This window comes from Thermobia domestica, chromosome 11, assembly GCF_964235325.1.
Source record: "Thermobia domestica chromosome 11, izTheDome1.hap1.1, whole genome shotgun sequence".
NCBI classification, from domain to species: Eukaryota; Metazoa; Arthropoda; class Insecta; order Zygentoma; family Lepismatidae; genus Thermobia; species Thermobia domestica.
Window position 1 is genome coordinate 233,930,909 of NC_137464.1, and position 14,417 is coordinate 233,945,325.

Below are 14,417 nucleotides of genomic sequence, written 5' to 3' on the forward strand. Positions count from 1 at the left end.
AATAACTTCGGACATGTTGTGATAAATGAATCATTGAATTTTGAAACTAAGAAGGTTTTCTTGAAATTATGTAAATATAAGCTTCCCATTTAAGTTTTAACTAAATAAAATAACTTGTCATTTATCTTATAAATAAGCTATTCACGAGGTAATTATAAATACGCCATATAATCAGCTGATTTCTTGGTAGAAAATGTCGCATTTCTTTTATATATATATATATATATATATATATATATATATATATATATATATATATATATATATATATATATATATATATATATATTATGGTATTGTATGTTCAGCACGAGTCTGGTCCTAAGAAGTCAACAAACAGTATATGACTACAGACTTTGTACCCATCTACCTCCCCTTCGGAAACCGACATAAATCATTTTCAGAAGGGGAGATGTTTTAATATTTTAGAACAATGATATGCGTAAATCCTTAGAAAGAAACAATGCTGTAATTACGTTCCATAAATATAATCACATTGATGTATGTTGTTGAAGAATTAGAAAAAGTACAAAATTAAGTGCGACCTCATTATTACAACATTACTCATATTCCTATTTGCTGTCAGTCCTTCCTGCTAGCTTAGTGGTAGAGACCTTCACGGGCCGAATTTTTCGACCCAAGCCCAATCCAGCCCGAATGTGCCTAGGCCCGACCCAGCCCTGGCCTGAAAAGTTTAGGAGATTTTCTGCCCAGGCCCTGCCCGGGCCCGACAAATTTTAAAAGTTTCATTTTGTAACATTTTTCACGGGCACATTTCTTCAACGTTTGCCCTTATTCTAATTATCGTTTAACGAAAGCCAATAATTATTAAAGAATTGCAATTAATCGGTCCCAGCCCGGCCCGACCAGAAGAGAAATCAATGTCGGCCAGCCCATGCCCAGCCCGCGGACCGAGCACGGCCCGTGCAGGTCTCTACTTAATGGTTAGCGAGAACCTTTAGTTCATGGGTACCTACTTTCAATTCGCTGTGGGAGGTGACAGATGCTAATAATTCAACCAAATGCATTTGCTGCCAAACCTTCACTTCGTAAGACAACAGAGAGATCATGTCTATAGCGAAAGAAACTAATATGATATAAGAAGAGATTGTCGTGTTCTTTATTTACTAAAATATTCCTGTGAATAATTTATTTCCGTTTTGCACGAAGCAATAGAAGCTGATTTAAGTTAACCAAATATAAACGTCTATTAACAGAAACACTAATGACTCCATGATAAGTACTAATCAATAATTTCTCAACCAATTGAACATATTAACTTTATTTGCGTCAACTTACTTAATATATGTTGATCGGAGAATGTCTTAATGGCAAGCAGAAACTAAAATGTCTGACATGTTATTTGTAATAATAAGGGATTCTATTCTGCCTGTGTCCTCCATGGGGTATAGCAGTTACGGTGCACGAGCACCGGGCTCGATTCATGGCGAGAGATCATTGAACATATTACAGTGGTTGGAATTCTAGGTTAAAATGTAGATCCAAATCTCATATAGCCTCTGCGAAAGAAACGTTAAATTCCAGTAAACATCAATTCTCCCTGTTCAATATACCTAGGTAAAACGATTAGGATACCGTATAGATATGTAAGAGGTATTAACTGCATTATGTTTAACTTCGTTTGTGACACGGGAGAACTGAATATATTCCTTGTGGGAGGGCTACATGTAGTATTATCTAAAACTAAAACGTAGATTCACATTTCACTTAGCCTTTCTGCTGACAGGGAAATAAAATTTAAAAGAAAGAAATGTAATTTAACTTTTACGGTTCGCTGTTGAATCTTGAATCTTTACAGTGTGCCTAATTAAATCTGAAATCAGTCGCGTGTAATCTCCATAGATAGTGAATACTTCTTTACTATATACTTGTTCTATTATCAATAACTGAGACAATTTGAACAGTTTTTTTCTATGTAAATGAAAAGAAAGTAAAATCTCTGTCATCAAAAACTTCACTAAATTACTGAACCAAAATTATTGAGATAAATTATTTATCTAACAAAGAAGCGGCGGTTTACTCATGACTTAACAACTCTAACTGTTTTGCTGCTCAGAGAAAGCTGTGATCTCCTGTTTTTCCGATCCTGGAAATTATTTCATCTCTTTCACTGCAGCTTTCATATAAAGAAGTAAAGGGATGAATAGAACACTTCCTTAAGTAATGCGTAAACGGCCAACAATTTCTAAGTATCTAGAGATAAATTTAAGATGAACAATTAAATATAGTTTCACTTACCAGCTCCTACTGCACCACGAAACAAAATGGCCAAACTATGACTTTGCGTCCTCAGCCCACTAGCTCCAAGAACACCTTCTTCCACTTGGCGCTCGTATTCAACTAAGCCAAGACGACGCTAGAGGCTCTATGCTCGTCAGGATAACAGAAAGCCCGCGAAAGTTAAACGGATAAACACGTACGAGAAGTATGAATCATTGAGGCGTATGTGATGGGCGTTTACATGTTGTTTCTCGCTGCTGATTACCGCTCTTTTTAGATCAAGACATCGGTGTTTGTCAGGCGAGCATTGCCATCGAATCATTTAAACTAAAGTTATTAATGCAAAAAAAAAAAAGAAAAAGAAAGAAAGAAAAAAGAAAAGAAAGAAAGAAAGAAAGAAAGAATCAAAGACAGTGATCTATAAAATCAATACAAAGGTCTAATATTTTAAATGCAAAAAAAAATTGTTTTCATCTCTATTTTGAATTTTGTGAAACGCAAATTGCAACTTGTGCCATTACAAAATCCCACAATCTATTCCCTTATATGCAGGGGACGGTCATTCATAAATAGTCTGATGGGGCTACGTCACGGGAGGACAAACTCAGGAGGACGGGCGAGCAAGCAAACTTTCGTGGACGACCGACAAAAGTGCCATCCATATCTTGTGAAGCTGAATAAACAACCAAACAAAATCAAAATCACAAATTACTGCAGTAGAATATCTGTAATATTCTTTAATATAAACACATTCAGAAAAACGTAAGTTCTATTCATGAAACCCCAACATGAAAATCTACAGCAGGAGTCAGCAAACTACATTCTGCGGATCAAATAAGTCACGTCGCTTTTTTTTATCCATTGTCTGGGCTTTATTTTGAATTTTGCTTTACATTGGCACTTATTTATAATGTGGTCCAACAAAAAAAAGTATCAATCTCTGAGCTAGAGGATCAGCAGAAGCTCCCGGCGTGCAAAGCTGTGGATCACAGCCTTTGTTGTCAAGCTGACTACGTGACTGAACTTGGCCACCAAATAAAAATGTTTTCATTCCTTAAACACTGGGTTACTTCCACATTAAATTTGGTTTGTATTCGTGGGTTCCTGTCACCACGGCATGGCGCGTCCTCAGGTTGCGGATCGAGGAGAAGGCCTCTAGATATAGAGGTTAGCTGCGAATATACTGAATAAGCAGTCGCGGACAGCCGACTAGGAGTGGTCCTCCAGCTTGGGGTTTGGGTAGGGCTAACAACCTCATCCTATAAAAAAAGCACTTGTTCAGAAATATTCACAAAAGCCTCGGACAAGGACTGATAACTTGGCAAGACCTCAGCAAAAGAAAATGGACATGAGATTTGGAACATGCAATATTAGGAGTCTTTATAGGGCAGGGGCGTTAAAATCCTTAACGAGTGAGTTAGAGAAATACAGGATGGACGTAGTAGGAGTTCAGGAAGTTAGGTGGGAAGGAAATGGATCTGAGAATTCCGGAAATTTTACGTTCTTTTACGGGGAAGGAAACAAAAATGACCAGTTAGGAACAGGGTTTTTCGTTCATAAACGTATAGTCCCAGCAATTAAACGGGTTGAATTTGTCACTGACAGACTTTCTTTTATTACTCTTAAGAAACGGTGGTGTGATATTATTGTTTTAAATGTACATGCCCCAACTGAAGATAAGGATGACGATATAAAAGACAGTTTTTACGAAGAAGTGGAACGGATATTTGACCAACTCCCGCGATACCACATGAAAATTCTATTAGGGGGTTTCAATGCGAAGGTAGGACGAGAGGATATTTTCAAACCGATTATAGGAAACGAAAGTCTGCATAAGGAAAGTAATGACAACGGTGTTAGACTCGTAAATTTTGTAACATCCAAAAACCTAATCGTGAAAAGTACAAAATTCCCAATCGCGACATTCATAAAAACACTTGGACATCACCAGACGGGGAAACACATAATCAAATTGATCACGTTAGTAGATAGAAGAAGGCAATCTAGCATAATTAATGTCCGGTCGTTTAGAGGGGCTGATTGTGACACCGATCACTACCTGGTAGCAGCGATAATACGAGAGAGATTATCGTTGAATAAAGGTAATATTCATTGTCTGAAAACGGAGAGATTCAATTTAAAGAAATTAGAAGAGAGCCAGGTAAGAGAGAAATACCAGATTGAAGTTTCGAATAGATTCTCGGCTTTAGAAGATTCGGAGTGCACTAGTGTTGAGGATACCTGGATTGAAATTAGAGATAGCATTAAAATTTTAGCAAAAGAAAAAGTGGGACACGCGGAAATACGTAGGAACAAACCATGGTTCGACCAGAAATGCATAAAACTAGCAGAGAAGAGAAAACAGGCAAAATGACGCTGGCTACAAAATCCAAATGAAATAACTACACAAAATTTCGCAGATATCAGGCGGGAAACTTCCAAAACTTTTAGAACAAAGAAACGCGATTTTCTGAAAGCTAAAATTAAGGAACTTGAAGATAATGGTAAAAATAAAAACATCCGGGACATGTATAAGGGAATCAATGAATTTAAGAAAGGCTATAAACCTCGTGCTTATATATTAAAGAAATCTGACGGCACAGTTCTCACTGACACGGATAGCATCTTAAATAGATGGAAATATTTCTTTGACGATTTGCTTAACACGCAACCAAACTAGTGTGCGTGGAGAAAAGGAGGTACACACCACAGAACCGTATATTCCAGAACCACAACGAATAGAAGTAGAAACTGCTATAAAGAAATTAAAGAAACACAAATCTTCGGGTGTAGATGAAATTCCGGCTGATTTAATTTTAGCTGGAGGCGAAAAATTGTGGAACAAGATACACAAACTCATTCTCCTTATCTGGAACAAGCAAGAATTGCCACAAGAGTGGAAAGAATCAATCATTGTTCCAATTCATAACAAATACGACAAAACTGACTGTAACAATTATCGAGGCATTTCTCTTCTGTCAACATCCTACAAAATCCTTTCAAATATTCTATTAGCAAGATTGACGCCATACGCATATGAAATTATTGAAGTTTATCAGTGCGGATTTAGACGAAATCGATCAACTATCGATCAAATATTTACCATTCGCCAAATACTCGAAAAAAAGGTGGGAATACAAGACACCGGTCATCAACTAATTATTGATTTTAGAAAGACGTACGACTCGGTTAGGAGAGAAACATTATACAACGTTCTTACAGAACTTGGAATACCGAGAAAGCTAATTAGATTAACTAAGATATGTTTAAATGAATCCCAAAGTAAAGTTCGGGTAGGAAAATTTTTGTCCACGAGCTTTCACGTCGAAAATGGCCTGAAACAAAGAGATGCGTTGTCGCCATTATTATTTAACTTCGTTCTGGAATACGTTATAAGGAAAATCAAAGATAGCAACCAAAATCAAAGATAGAGTTGAACGGTATTCACCCGGTTATGGCATATGCTGAAGACGTAAATTTAATAGGGGATGATAGGAGAACAATAGAAAGAAATACAGAGATCTTATTAAACGCTTGCAGGAACATGGGTTTAGAAGTAAATGCAGAGACAACTGAATACATGGAAGAGCGTCGGGACCGGAATACAGCAAATTATTGATGCGTTAAAATATTAAATAATACTTTTTATAAAGTGGATGGTTTCCAATACCTAGGATCAATATTAACAGAGGAAAATCATATTCACGAAGAAATTAAATATCGACTAAAAGCAGGGTATTCGTGTTACTATTCGGTTCAAAATCTCTTGCCGTCGCGAATTCTGTCGAGAAATTTGAAGCTTAAGATATAGAAAACGGTAATCATGCCTGTTGTTTTGTATGGCTGCGAAACATGGTCACTTACACTGAGGGAAGAACATAGACTGAAAGTATTTGAGAACAAGATCCTGAGACGAATATTCGGACCCAAGGGGAACTGGAATGGGGAATGGCGGAAAGTTCATAACAAGAAACTACATAATTTATATGGTTTACCCAACATTGTTAGTTTCGTGAAGTCTAGGAGGCTTAGGTGGGCGGGTCATGTAGCTAGAAGAAAGTAGAAACGCTTTCAAAGTCTTGACAGGAAGACCAATCTGAAAACGACCATTAGGAAGACCTAGGCGCAGATGGGAGGACAATATTAAGATGGATGTCGCAGAGATTGGAATACAAAGTAGAAACTGGATGCAGTTAGCTAAGCATAGAAGTCAGTGGAGAGCTTTTGTGAACGCGGCATTAAACCTCCGGGTTCCATAGGCCATAGACTTAGTTAGTAAGTTAGTTGTAGTTAACTAGAAAAGAATACAACACACAAGCCAAGACGAAATTAGTCTGTCCCTGAACGAGCTCAGCCAGCACTGAGCTTTGTTTCTTGGATGATAGGTTACTTGTTCACTAATTTGTTTTTCAGATCCGACTAGTAGTTATGAAAAAATAAAGTTCCACATATAAGTTGGATTAAGCCTATCCGGCCAGTACCTACTGAGAATAATGCACATCACATAAGAGAAACGAGTCTATCCAAGGTCGAGCCTGGCCACCAAATATAACGTTCTTAATTCTTTAGATGAAAGGCAACTTTCTCGCTAAATTTGGTTCATATCCTGCCAATAGCTATCGAGAAAGAAAGTATCAAATACACACACACACACACACATACATACACAATATACACCTAGAATAAAACTATCAGCTACTGTGCGCTTACGTCGGAAGTTAAAAATACTGTGATAAAAGGGAATCAAGCATTTTTAAGAGTATTTGAAAATTACCTCATTTACGCTATCCTTTGATCTTAACTTCTTTGTTGAGAACCGATGACCATATGTTCTAAGAGGGATGCGAAACAAAGATTAAACTAAAAGTTCTTCCTATGCCCATATTTTGCTGTGAATGTAAGCATTTTTTCTTTCTTCTTTCTTGAACTTTAAATAATTGAACGTTGTCCCATCGCGACCCCATCATTTCCACCTTTGCATGTAAGGTTATCGAGAGTGAAGGATAAAAGCATACTCTGATTCTCAAAAGTGTACATTATTTAAATTGGTTTGAGTACGGATTGACAGTTATCATCGCGTGCCATTTTAATTGTTTTAAAATATTGTAACTAATAAGAGCACAGTATAATTTATACGTATTACTACTCGTCCATTCTCCGAATTATTGTTACGAATTCACCAGGTGTTTTGGTAATATCACAATGCACTTTTAGATAACGAACATACAAATATTTCAAGAAGGGGTAGATAACAGACTCATCTCATGAAGCAATGGAATTTAAATAATATACCTAGCTTCCACGATGCGTTTCTCTCCTTTCAATTAAAAATATGTACTAAAATGTTTCAAATAAAACACTCAAGTGCATAAACATAGCCTACTACTGTGTAGAATGATGCACTTTGCAGTGTCTTTCTTCAAAATTGTTATTTTGTTTTGAATAAAAGCTGATTTACTTGAATAACATCCGCATTTTACTGATATATTGCGATTCTTGCGATAATATCAAGCACTAAAGTTTGAAGTTCTTAGAAACTGTCAGACTATCCTTACATGTCCTTTGTAGCATAACACTGAATACCTACCAAGTCTAGGTTGACAATTAAACAGAGGTCTCATTTTTACAGAATACCAAACTGATATAATCAGCTAACAACTGACGTGGACATTTTTTTCGAGCTACAAGGTGTTTCATACAACAACTAAACGAGTTTTGGCGAAATAATATTACTTTTCCACTTATACGAAATACCTAAATACAATAATTTTTCTACCTTAGTCTTCGTACAAATGTTTTAAAATTGTATTGTTCATTCATCAAACTGGGAACATGCAACGTAAAATAAAAACAACTCCTCTAAAGAACGGTTCTAAAACTTTTACGTTTTCCGTCTACACCCACCATATTAAAATCACCCCCTTCATAAAATTCGTCAATCGAAATATTTTCGGATTTGTATATACTGAAACCCAATATCAGTTACTTGTATGAGTTTCCAAGGATTAAAAGATATTCTCTGTTGTATCCGATTCGTGCATGTGACTGATTTATTAGTAATACTTTTTGGCAAAAATAGCCCTCCCCATGATATACCTGTCTTTATGTCCAGCAACTGAAAAGAAGTCTCAATTTAAGCTTTGTGCTTTTATCGAGGTTATGAATGATTAAATTTGATATTAACATGGGCTTTCAATCACGACGGAGGTTTGCATTCGGTGCAGTTGGCTTATTCGAAATGAACTCTCTTAATTTAGACATTACCCACCACACTGTCTCGCTTCCAATAGAGAGGATAATCAGTTGCTGAACACTCTTTAAACTATCACCATGTAACTTTTCAGAAGAAATATAATTATTAATCATGAAATAATTATTCAAATCAGTTTATTCTTTTGGAGATTAAACAAACATCGTCTTCCTATAATGCATTAATTATTCAACTCCCGATGCATCTCTTAAAGTTCTCAATTTATCTATGATAAGGGTTCAGCTAACTACATGATTGAAGACAAAAGGATGTTCATTGTAAAACATCCTTAGCTTTTAATAAATTACAATTAACATAAGATCGTAATGTTGGTACGTCCGTCAGTTTATCATACGAAAACTCATGAACAAAAGCGAATTCATGAATTACGTTTTTGGAGTAAATAGCTGGAGCGATTATAACGACCGAGTTGGTTAATAGAGTCAATCCGTTAAGAGCTTTACGGATAACGGCGATTTTAACGATAACTACTAATGAAAGCTTCATATTACTGTATACTTAGTCCAGTATATAAAATAATTACCTTTGATACAAGACATAAGGAAAATTATTTAAATTTGTGGAGATTTCTTAAATAGACCAACCTTAGTTCAAACGATACATTGCAGAGTCGATTACTCTTCATATATTTCGAGGACTATTAGCTATTTCTACTGATTTCCTATTTAAAATATAACACTCATCCTTAACAATATTCGTATGATACTCAGAAAAACAGGAAGAATCTGAATTAATCATACAGATAAATATATTCTTCAATTAAGTAACAAATTGTTATCCACATGAAGTAAAATATTAGTATGAGCTCCCGTGGACTTTCGTTGAGCGTAGGATTAATGTACACATATCCTGAATAAGGAACCCGGTTTCCTTTCCAATGGGAACTCATGTGGTTAGGATCCTATTTCTCTCGATTCCTTCTGCGTCCTATTTCTCATAGAGCTTGAGTGCTCAAAAAAATGTTAAAATTCAAATCATCTATGAAATGTCTACTTAATTTTGATACCGGTAATCTTAGCACTAAAGTAAAAATCTATACTTATTTTAGAAATTAAGAAGAAAACATAAAGTGACTCATTAACTCTATGAAATCAATTCAGAATTAACAAGATTTTTTTTAATGTATTCAATACAGTAAATTTCAAAACATGTATGGTTTCTACAGTTTAAACGAAACATAGTTTCTTTTACATAAACAAAATTCCTAAATGAATAATCCCGAATGAAAAGCATAAGTAACTTGTAAATGCTTAAATATAGTAGACATTCTTTTCTAAGCTTTAAATTTGAGCTTTTCTTTTGTGTTCGGCTCAATCTGTGTTTTCTCCGTGAATATATCTAAAAGTAGCATAATGTTGCTGTGGGGTGTACCCCCTTTGAAACCCGAAATGAAAAAAATAAGGAAGGATGAGACAAAAAGAAACGAGGAAAAGAAGAATCAGCGTTAAAAAATAAGCCACAACAAGCGTTTGGATAATCTTTCTTATGTGTTATCATAATGTTTCGTCATCGCTTCCCTCCAGTATCAAACAAGTTATTTCAGAAACAGTTTCCCATTGATCATTTAACTTGTCATTTGGAACAGACAGAAGTTGAAGGACTAATAAAAACAAAAAAAGTTATGTGGAAAAAAAATATGTTAACATTTGATTCAACAGAGAAAAGAACGCAGATGTTGTAAATTATTTTAAAAGACATTATTTGATATGTACCTTTTATAATAGTTGTACATGCACTTTTTATAATAGTGGATATGTAGTTTTTATAATAGTTGAGGTCATATTGAAGAAAAATTGTTATATTTGAATGAACAGAGGATGGAACGTAGATATTGTAAAACTCTTTTCAATACTTTCGTTATATTCTTTTACTCGAGATTTCTTCATATTTTGTTATTAAAATACTTACTAACATCTCCTCAATAACAATCCTCATTTTATTGTCCTAACAAACCAATATATGTTGTCAGGAAATTATTTTAGATTGATCAAGACCCTGATGTGATAGCCACAGTATTTCACGTCAGGGACCCTCCCTTCTCCCAGTTACTAAATCGTGGCTACGTTCCTGAGCAGAGAATGACTGATGAACACGAAGTGTATTCTTTGAATGCTTAATTTATTGCAGGAACCTCTTCCCTCTACCTACTGCCATTTTTGCTCTATAATGATGCACGTAAAAGCCAAAATAGGATTGGTGAATACTATTTCCAATGGATGATTCACCTACATCAACACATTAGATTCCTAACTCTTGATCGTATAAGTCCTGGCCAAAATTAATGGTGATTCATCAAGTAATTGTTAAAATATTTTTTGCCCCGGATGAAGGAACACGTGGACAGATAATGAAAATATTGAAGAGAGCTTTTTGAAAAAAAAAACAAATTAATTAACAAAAAGGACATTGCAGTCAGAGTAATTAAAGAAATAGAGAATATCGAAGAAAGGAGCTAACAACTTTATCGTAAATTAAAAATGTGAGGTAGATTGCCCCGAATAAATCACAGTTTGGTTAAAACTCAAAAACATTTTGAAAGTAAGCCATGGAATATGTATTTCGTAAGTTACTGGAGATGGATTGACTAATGTAGAGGCGGCTGGTGAGGGAAGTATCACCGGTAGAAATTAAAGTTTTCTCGGTTGAAATTAAAAGACGGAAACGTTCTTAGTGTATTAATTGTTGTATACAACAACGAATACAATATATATTCCCTTAGTTTCAAGCGGAACAATTTTATGTTTTTACAAATATGACTTCCCTCACGAGCTGCCTCTGGACTGACGTCAACACCGTCAATAAAGATAATTCTGTAAGGCTCAAAAATGAAGCTAATATTTTACGGAAATTCTAATCTTTCTTGCAAATCATTGCAAAATATTTTTCCTACATAGAGGGGAAGCGTCAACCCCTTTTCCTTGATAAACTTAAACTTCAAAAATAAAGTCTTCATTGAGCTGTCTAAAACCAGAACGAACTAACTACATTTTTGTGCTGTTGGATATTAGCCCGTATAGAAAAAGTGACAAATTGACACAATCTGTTGCGGAAAGAAAATACTATATGTGAAAATGGCTTGGTTTTGTTATTTTAGATTCACGTAAAATAGGAAAGCAAACAATAATAAAAATAAGATCCACACTGAATGATATTATTTATTTGCACTATTTGAAACTAAAGCACGTTAAGTACATTTTTGGATTTCTCAATTTGATTTGAGTTTCGTGTATGTTACACTGAACCTTATGCCACACGAATCTAATTGTAGACATTAACACAATAGTCAAGTGAAAGTGATTTCTCAATGACAATAGCTCATGTCAAGTAGTACTGTTTGCATAACTGCCACTTTCCCACAACTAAAAGGGAAAATGGTAGTTTACTCGGGCTTTAGACCGCTCAAATAGTAATGAAGACCAGAGCCGTAGCTAGAGATTTTATCGCCATGACTAGAATTCGGCGCCCCTACACTCTCCTTACAAAGTGTGTTATTTTCTTTCCACATATAACAGAAGCAGCTTTTGTTCTTATGCTACGCTGAATTTTTATCAAGCAGCTTGGACAGAGCATTGCAACAACCAAAAGCGATCACTATGTATTCTTCTACAAATAAGAGCTACTTTCAAGAGATTTACTTTCAACATTTTGTTAAACTTGACAAAACTATCTTTGGTTGTAAACAAATCCAGTTGGAGAACAGTTATGGAAATTTACCACTATTTACAACGTTTCATACTATCGATAAGATTTGTAATTTCAATACATTAGATACATGTGCTTCTAAAATGTTCAAAATGTGTGACAACATTAATTTCCACTTGTAATTGTAACCGTTTGTAAGTTTATTTTGAATGTGACCATACAAATACCATCTTAATTTCGATTCTTTTATGGTTTAAAATATTTTCTGAAATATGACAGAAATTCAGAGAGAGCCTTTTTGGGAATTTCTCAATATTCAACGATGGAGGTAAAGAATATGTTTAATATTTATATTTAAATATTTATATGTTTGAAATTACAGCAGTTACTTAATTTTTTAGTGAATGAAAATTCTGAATTTATGGTTACTTATTATTAATTAACATATTAAAATACTCTCTCTCTCTCTCTCTCTCATACACACACACACACACACACAAAACTAGATACGTATGCACAAAAAATATCCTGGCGCTTGATGGTGAAGGAATTCCAATAAATTCCTTCAAATTGGAAGCATTTTATATGTCAATGCAATAACAAAAATCACTGATATTATCAGTCTTGGTAAAAGAAGTAATTCGTTGGGTTAAGTTCTGATCCCTTTAAGACACTATTCTACAACTGCTTCAAGTTCGAAAATGGTATTACTCCTCTTGTTCACCTTCATTTTTAATAACTATTCCCGCGCAAATACCAGCATGTGTGTGTGTGTATCTTTATTTTCATACTTTCATTCTCACCTTCGTGATTAATCTGATTGTGTAGAAAAACGTGATTAACTAAGCAAACACTTCACCATCAAGACGCCGAACACGTATTTCAGACTTCGAGCGTTTCTGATTTTAAAAATGCTTCTGCATACACTCAGTCATTACCCGGCTCCTTGTCATTAAGAAATTATGTATAATAACTTCCTTTAAGTAATAAGTAAAAAAAATGTGACTTATTGAAACGTTTGGATTGCGAGCGTAGCGAGCACGAAAATTTTTAATAAATCTATTTTTTTTTCTTTTCAAATCGACATCAATATTGATTCAATAGGGCGCCGATACCTTTTAAGGGCAACGTGTTATTTATTCATTTCCAATACGTTTCCTTTTTTCTTGCTCGTTCGTCGCCGTCCTGCTATCGGCGCCCGGGGTGACCGCCTCGCTCGCAACCCTCTAGCTATGGCTCTGATGAAGACACATCTCAAATTAAATGAAAATTTGGTTGTTTAATGTAAAACATTAGGAATTATTTCACATTAATTAAGTATTCTTCCTTAGTCCTTTATTAATAAAATGCAATTTCTAGTTTAACGACCCTCCATAATGTCCTTCAGGCTAAGGGAGATGGAGAATTAATGGAAGTGAATGATTATAGAATACTTGGTCAAAAGAAAATGGTCCAGGACACGAGAGTACAGCGAGACAACGCATGAACGCCATCTTGTCCACCACAAACTCACGTGGCTTGGGATTGGAGTAGGAATTCCACACACCACCAACCCTTGATACATTTCGATCTCAACCTAAAGAATAATTCTTAAACTACATTTAGGAGATTATTTAAAGGTTATTATATTGAAACAACCTTTTGTCCAATACTAGCAGAATGCTTATTTTTCGTAAGAGATGAATAAATTAGTTGAAAAGACCGAGTGACCCAAAAGTAGGTTTTCTCTGCTCGGTCATGACATTTTGTATCATTTACTTATTTTTATCCATACAAGTATTGACTTAGCACTAGAAGGACCGGGTGGGTCAAAATGACCCATCACCATATTTTAATATTCCACTGTAAACGTACTTGAAATACTAAGTGAATAATATTTCAAGTACGTTTACAGTGGAATATTAAAATATGGTGATGGGTCATTTTGACCCATCCGGTCCTTCTAGTGTTAATTTCTTCCTTATCTGTTCTTAATTTATTTTAACTTGTACCTCATTATCTTAATCAATTAAAATGTCATACTTGATCAATGCTAGTCTGTATACCTACATTTGGGCCACCCTGTATATCAAAGAAAGCTAAATACATATTCTACTGACTTCAAATTTACTGGAGTAATCACTCCAGTTTTACTAGAGTAATTAAGAGGCTCACATTTGCTTTATTTAGTAGAGGTCACATTTCGTTAGCGTTGCCGTCTATCTAGAGTACATAGGAAATATTTATACAAAATTTCAAAGATGTACACTTAATCATTTCGGCG

At 34.9% G+C, this 14,417-nt stretch overlaps 1 protein-coding gene across 2 annotated transcripts in view; it reads right to left on the reverse strand.

The window, feature by feature from the left end:
- LOC145664819 (innexin inx2-like) overlaps window positions 1-14,417 on the reverse strand; it is a 67,920-nt gene that overhangs the window by 45,471 nt on the left and 8,032 nt on the right. The window contains exon 1 of one of the 2 annotated variants that reach the window (XM_081731810.1): window positions 2,260-2,354. The exons of the other annotated variant lie outside the window; for it this stretch is intronic. The gene's annotated coding sequence lies outside the window, so the exon portion shown is untranslated. Of the gene's footprint in view, window positions 1-2,259; window positions 2,355-14,417 lie in introns of those variants that run through there. 2 annotated transcript variants of the gene reach the window in all.